Below are 7,963 nucleotides of genomic sequence, written 5' to 3'. Positions count from 1 at the left end.
CCCTGCAAAGTTTGGTGAAGATCTGAGTATGTAGTTTTTGACCTTATATGGAACCTCCTTTCTGAAAATTTGAAAATTCTCAAAAAATTCGTCCATAATCTTGATGTCTCCAATCTCTTGTTTTGTACGTTTTTTCCACGTGTCTTGACATCCAATGTATCCCTGCAAAGTTTGGTGAAGATCTGAGTATGTAGTTTTTGACCTTATATGGAACCTCCTATCTGAAAATTTGAAAATTCTTAAAAAATTCGTCCAAAATCTTGATGTCACCAATCCTATGTTTTGTATGTTTTTTCCACGTGTCTTGACATCCAATGTATCCATGCAAAGTTTGGTGAAGATCTGAGTATGTCGTTTTTGACCTTATCTGGAACCTCCCATCTGAAAATTTGAAAATTCCTAAAAAATCCGTCCAAAATCTTGATGACCCCAATCTCTTGTTTTGTACGTTTTTTCCACGTGTCTTGACATCCAATGTATCCCTGCAAAGTTTGGTGAAGATCTGAGTATGTAGTTTTTGACCTTATCTGGAACCTCCTATCTGAAAATTTGAAAATTCTTAAAAAATTCGTCCAAAATCTTGATGTCTCCAATCTCTTGTTTTGTACGTTTTTTCCACGTGTCTTGATATCCAATGTATCCCTGCAAAGTTTGGTGAAGATCTGAGTATGTCGTTTTTGACCTTATCTGGAACATCCTTTCTGAAAATTTGAAAATTGTTAAAAAATTCGTCCAAAATCTTGATGTCTCCAATCTCTTTTTTGTACGTTTTTTCCACGTGTCTTGACATCCAATGTATCCCTGCAAAGTTTGGTGAAGATCTGAGTATGTAGTTTTTGACCTTATCTGGAACCTCCCATCTGAAAATTTGAAAATTCTTAAAAAATTCGACCAAAATCTTGATGTCTCCAATCTTTTGTTTTGTACGTTTTTTCCACGTGTCTTGACACATAATGTATCCATGCAAAGTTTGGTGAAGATCTGAGTATGTAGTTTTTGACCTTATATGGAACCTCCTATCTGAAAATTTGAAAATTCTTAAAAAATTCGTCCAAAATCTTGATGTCTCCAATCTCTTGTTTTGTACGTTTTTTCCACGTGTCTTGACATCCAATGTATCCCTGCAAAGTTTGGTGAAGATCTGAGTATGTAGTTTTTGACCTTATCTGGAACCTCCCATCTGAAAATTTGAAAATTCCTAAAAAATCCGTGCAAAATCTTGATGACCCCAATCTCTTGTTTTGTACGTTTTTTCCACGTGTCTTGACATCCAATGTATTCCTGCAATGTTTGGTGAAGATCTGAGTATGTAGTTTTTGACCTTATATGGAACCTCCTATCTGAAAATTTGAAAATTCTTAAAAAATTCGACCAAAATCTTGATGTTCCGAATCCTATGTTTTGTATGTTTTTTCCACGTGTCTTGACATCCAATGTATCCATGCAAAGTTTGGTGAAGATCTGAGTATGTAGTTTTTGACCTTATATTGAACCTCCCATCTGAAAATTTGAAAATTCTTAAAAAATTCGTCCAAAATCTTGATGACCCCAATCTCTTGTTTTGTACGTTTTTTCCACGTGTCTTGACATCCAAAGTATCCCTGCAAAGTTTGGTGAAGATCTGAGTATGTAGTTTTTGACCTTATATGGAACCTCCTTTCTGAAAATTTGAGAATTCTTAAAAAATTCGTCCAAAATCTTGATGTCTCCAATCTCTTGTTTTGTACGTTTTTTCCACGTGTCTTGACATCCAATGTATCCATGCAAAGTTTGGTGAAGATCTGAGTATGTAGTTTTTGACCTTATCTGGAACCTCCTATCTGAAAATTTGAAAATTCTTCAAAAATTCGTCGAAAATCTTGATGTCTCCAATCTCTTGTTTTGTACGTTTTTTCCACGTGTCTTGACATCCAATGTATTCCTGCAATGTTTGGTGGAGATCTGAGTATGTAGTTTTAGACCTTATCTGGAACCTCCTATCTGAAAATTTGAAAATTCTTCAAAAATTCGTCCAAAATCTTGATGTCTCCAATCTCTTGTTTTGTACGTTTTTTCCACGTGTCTCGACCTCCAATGGATCCCTGCAAAGTTTGGTGAAGATCTGAGTATGTCGTTTTTGACCTTATCTGGAACATCCTTTCTGAAAATTTGAAAATTCTTAAAAAATTCGTCGAAAATCTTGATGTCTCCAATCTCTTGTTTTGTACGTTTTTTCCACGTGTCTTGACATCCAATGTATCCCTGCAAAGTTTGGTGAAGATCTGAGTATGTAGTTTTTGACCTTATATGGAACCTCCTATCTGAAAATTTGAAAATTCTTAAAAAATTCGTCCAAAATCTTGATGTCTCCAATCTCTTGTTTTGTACGTTTTTTCCACGTGTCTCGACCTCCAATGGATCCCTGCAAAGTTTGGTGAAGATCTGAGTATGTCGTTTTTGACCTTATCTGGAACCTCCCATCTGAAAATTTGAAAATTCTTAAAAAATTCGTCGAAAATCTTGATGTCTCCGATCTCTTGTTTTGTACGTTTTTTCCACGTGTCTTGACATGCAAAGTATTCCTGCAAAGTTTGGTGAAGATCTGAGTATGTAGTTTTTGACCTCATCTGGAACCTCCTATCTGAAAATTTGAAAATTCTTAAAAAATTCGTCCAAAATCTTGATGTCTCCAATCTCTTGTTTTGTACGTTTTTTCCACGTGTCTTGATATCCAATGTATCCCTGCAATGTTTGGTGAAGATCTGAGTATGTAGTTTTTGACCTTATCTGGAACCTCCCATCTGAAAATTTGAAAATTCCTAAAAAATCCCTCCAAAATCTTGATGACCCCAATCTCTTGTTTTGTACGTTTTTTCCACGTGTCTTGATATCCAATGTATCCCTGCAAAGTTTGGTGAAGATCTGAGTATGTCGTTTTTGACCTTATCTGGAACATCCTTTCTGAAAATTTGAAAATTCTTAAAAAATTAGACCAATATCTTGATGTCTCCAATCTCTTGTTTTGTACGTTTTTTCCACGTGTCTTGACACATAATGTATCCATGCAAAGTTTGGTGAGGATCTGAGTATGTAGTTTTTGACCTTATATGGAACCTCCTATCTGAAAATTTAAAAATTCTTAAAAAATTCGTCCAAAATCTTGATGTCTCCAATCTCTTGTTTTGTACGTTTTTTCCACGTGTCTTGACATCCAATGTATCCCTGCAAAGTTTGGTGAAGATCTGAGTATGTAGTTTTTGACCTTATCTGGAACCTCCCATCTGAAAATTTGAAAATTCCTAAAAAATCCGTCCAAAATCTTGATGACCCCAATCTCTTGTTTTGTACGTTTTTTCCACGTGTCTTGGCATTCAATGTATCCCAGCAAAGTTTGGTGAAGATCTGAGTATGTAGTTTTTGACCTTATATGGAACCTCCTTTCTGAAAATTTGAAAATTCTTAAAAAATTCGTCCAAAATCTTGATGACCCCAATCTGTTGTTTTGTACGTTTTTTCCACGTGTCTTGACATCCAATGTATCCCTGCAAAGTTTGGTGAAGATCTGAGTTTGTAGTTTTAGACCTTATATGGAACCTCCTTTCTGAAAATTTGAGAATTCTTAAAAAATTCGTCCAAAATCTTGATGTCTCCAATCTCTTGTTTTGTACGTTTTTTCCACGTGTCTTGACATCCAATGTATCCATGCAAAGTTTGGTGAAGATCTGAGTATGTCGTTTTTGACCTTATCTGGAACCTCCCATCTGAAAATTTGAAAATTCTTAAAAAATTCGTCGAAAATCTTGATGTCTCCAATCTCTTGTTTTGTACGTTTTTTCCACGTGTCTTGACATGCAAAGTATCCCTGCAACGTTTGGTGAAGATCTGAGTATGTAGTTTTTGACCTTATCTGGAACCTCCCATCTGAAAATTTGAAAATTCCTAAAAAATCCGTCCAAAATCTTGATGACCCCAATCTCTTGTTTTGTACGTTTTTTCCACGTGTCTTGACATCCAAAGTATCCCTGCAAAGTTTGGTGAAGATCTGAGTATGTAGTTTTTGATCTTATCTGGAACCTCCTATCTGAAAATTTGAAAATTCTTAAAAAATTCGTCCAAAATCTTGATGTCTCCAATCTCTTGTTTTGTACGTTTTTTCCACGTGTCTTGATATCCAATGTATCCCTGCAAAGTTTGGTGAAGATCTGAGTATGTCGTTTTTGACCTTATCTGGAACATCCTTTCTGAAAATTTGAAAATTGTTAAAAAATTCGTCCAGAATCTTGATGTCTCCTATCTCTTGTTTTGTACGTTTTTTCCACGTGTCTTGACATCCAATGTATCCCTGCAAAGTTTGGTGAAGATCTGAGTATGTAGTTTTTGACCTTATATGGAACCTCCTATCTGAAAATTTAAAAATTCTTAAAAAATTCGTCCAAAATCTTGATGTCTCCAATCTCTTGTTTTGTACGTTTTTTCCACGTGTCTTGACATCCAATGTATCCCTGCAAAGTTTGGTGAAGATCTGAGTATGTAGTTTTTTACCTTATCTGGAACCTCCCATCTGAAAATTTGAAAATTCCTAAAAAATCCGTCCAAAATCTTGATGACCCCAATCTCTTGTTTTGTACGTTTTTTCCACGTGTCTTGACATTCAATGTATCCCTGCAAAGTTTGGTGAAGATCTGAGTATGTAGTTTTTGACCTTATATTTAACCTCCCATCTGAAAATTTGAAAATTCTTAAAAAATTCGTCCAAAATCTTGATGACCCCAATCTCTTGTTTTGTACGTTTTTTCCACGTGTCTTGACATCCAATGTATCCCTGCAAAGTTTGGTGAAGATCTGAGTTTGTAGTTTTTGACCTTATATGGAACCTCCTTTCTGAAAATTTGAGAATTCTTAAAAAATTCGTCCAAAATCTTGATGTCTCCAATCTCTTGTTTTGTACGTTTTTTCCACGTGTCTTGACATCCAATGTATCCATGCAAAGTTTGGTGAAGATCTGAGTATGTCGTTTTTGACCTTATCTGGAACCTCCCATCTGAAAATTTGAAAATTCTTAAAAAATTCGTCGAAAATCTTGATGTCTCCAATCTCTTGTTTTGTACGTTTTTTCCACGTGTCTTGACATGCAAAGTATCCCTGCAACGTTTGGTGAAGATCTGAGTATGTAGTTTTTGACCTTATCTGGAACCTCCTATCTGAAAATTTGAAAATTCTTCAAAAATTCGTCGAAAATCTTGATGTCTCCAATCTCTTGTTTTGTACGTTTTTTCCACGTGTCTTGACCTCCAATGTATCCCTGCAAAGTTTGGTGAAGATCTGAGTATGTCGTTTTTGACCTTATCTGGATCATCCTTTCTGAAAATTTGAAAATTCTTAAAAAATTCGTCCAAAATTTGATGTCTCCAATCTCTTGTTTTGTACGTTTTTTCCACGTGTCTTGACATCCAATGTATCCCTGCAAAGTTTGGTGAAGATCTGAGTATGTCGTTTTTGACCTTATCTGGAACATCCTTTCTGAAAATTTGAAAATTCTTAAAAAATTCGTCCAAAATCTTGATGTCTCCAATCTCTTGTTTTGTACGTTTTTTCCACGTGTCTTGACATGCAAAGTATCCCTGCAACGTTTGGTGAAGATCTGAGTATGTAGTTTTTGACCTTATCTGGAACCTCCTATCTGAAAATTTGAAAATTCTTAAAAAATTCGTCGAAAATCTTGATGTCTCCAATCTCTTGTTTTGTACGTTTTTTCCACGTGTCTTGACATCCAATGTATCCCTGCAATGTTTGGTGAAGATCTGAGTATGTAGTTTTTGACCTTATATGGAACCTCCCATCTGAAAATTTGAAAATTCCTAAAAAATCCGTCCAAAATCTTGATGACCCCAATCTCTTGTTTTGTACTTTTTTTCCACGTGTCTTGACATCCAATGTATCCCTGCAAAGTTTGGTGAAGATCTGAGTATGTAGTTTTTGATCTGATCTGGAACCTCCTATCTGAAAATTTGAAAATTCTTAAAAAATTCGTCCAAAATCTTGATGTCTCCAATCTCTTGTTTTGTTCGTTTTTTCCACGTGTCTTGATATCCAATGTATCCCTGCAAAGTTTGGTGAAGATCTGAGTATGTTGTTTTTGACCTTATCTGGAACATCCTTTCTGAAAATTTGAAAATTGTTAAAAAATTCGTCCAAAATCTTGATGTCTCCTATCTCTTGTTTTGTACGTTTTTTCCACGTGTCTTGACATCCAATGTATCCCTGCAAAGTTTGGTGAAGATCTGAGTATGTAGTTTTTGACCTTATCTGGAACCTCCCATCTGAAAATTTGAAAATTCTTAAAAAATTCGACCAATATCTTGATGTCTCCAATCTCTTGTTTTGTACGTTTTTTCCACGTGTCTTGACACATAATGTATCCATGCAAAGTTTGGTGAAGATCTGAGTATGTAGTTTTTGACCTTATATGGAACCTCCTATCTGAAAATTTAAAAATTCTTAAAAAATTCGTCCAAAATCTTGATGTCTCCAATCTCTTGTTTTGTACGTTTTTTCCACGTGTCTTGACATCCAATGTATCCCTGCAAAGTTTGGTGAAGATCTGAGTATGTAGTTTTTGACCTTATCTGGAACCTCCCATCTGAAAATTTGAAAATTCTTAAAAAATTCGACCAAAATCTTGATGTCTCCAATCTTTTGTTTAGTACGTTTTTTCCACGTGTCTTGACACATAATGTATCCATGCAAAGTTTGGTGAAGATCTGAGTATGTAGTTTTTGACCTTATATGGAACCTCCTATCTGAAAATTTGAAAATTCTTAAAAAATTCGTCCAAAATCTTGATGTCTCCAATCTCTTGTTTTGTACGTTTTTTCCACGTGTCTTGACATCCAATGTATCCCTGCAAAGTTTGGTGAAGATCTGAGTATGTAGTTTTTGACCTTATCTGGAACCTCCCATCTGAAAATTTGAAAATTCCTAAAAAATCCGTGCAAAATCTTGATGACCCCAATCTCTTGTTTTGTACGTTTTTTCCACGTGTCTTGACATCCAATGTATTCCTGCAATGTTTGGTGAAGATCTGAGTCTGTAGTTTTTGACCTTATATGGAACCTCCTATCTGAAAATTTGAAAATTCTTAAAAAATTCGACCAAAATCTTGATGTTCCGAATCCTATGTTTTGTATGTTTTTTCCACGTGTCTTGACATCCAATGTATCCATGCAAAGTTTGGTGAAGATCTGAGTATGTAGTTTTTGACCTTATATTGAACCTCCCATCTGAAAATTTAAAAATTCTTAAAAAATTCGTCGAAAATCTTGATGTCTCCAATCTTTTGTTTTGTACGTTTTTTCCACGTGTCTTGATATGCAAAGTATCCCTGCAACGTTTGGTGGAGATCTGAGTATGTAGTTTTTGACCTTATCTGGAACCTCCTATCTGAAAATTTGAAAATTCTTCAAAAATTCGTCGAAAATCTTGATGTCTCCAATCTCTTGTTTTGTACGTTTCCACGTGTCTTGACATCCAATGTATCCCTGCAAAGTTTGGTGAAGATCTGAGTATGTAGTTTTTGACCTTATCTGGAACCTCCCATCTGAAAATTTGAAAATTCTTAAAAAATTCGACCAAAATCTTGATGTCTCCAATCTTTTGTTTTGTACGTTTTTTCCACGTGTCTTGACACATAATGTATCCATGCAAAGTTTGGTGAAGATCTGAGTATGTAGTTTTTGACCTTATATGGAACCTCCTATCTGAAAATTTGAAAATTCTTAAAAAATTCGTCCAAAATCTTGATGTCTCCAATCTCTTGTTTTGTACGTTTTTTCCACGTGTCTTGACATCCAATGTATCCCTGCAAAGTTTGGTGAAGATCTGAGTATGTCGTTTTTGACCTTATCTGGAACCTCCCATCTGAAAATTTGAAAATTCTTAAAAAATTCGTCGAAAATCTTGATGTCTCCAATCTCTTGTTTTGTAC

The sequence above is a fragment of the Lepisma saccharinum genome, unplaced genomic scaffold (assembly GCF_977018435.1).
Source record: "Lepisma saccharinum unplaced genomic scaffold, izLepSacc3.1 HAP1_SCAFFOLD_43, whole genome shotgun sequence".
Taxonomy (NCBI): Eukaryota; Metazoa; Arthropoda; class Insecta; order Zygentoma; family Lepismatidae; genus Lepisma; species Lepisma saccharinum.
Note: the sequence above shows the minus strand (reverse complement) of the source record.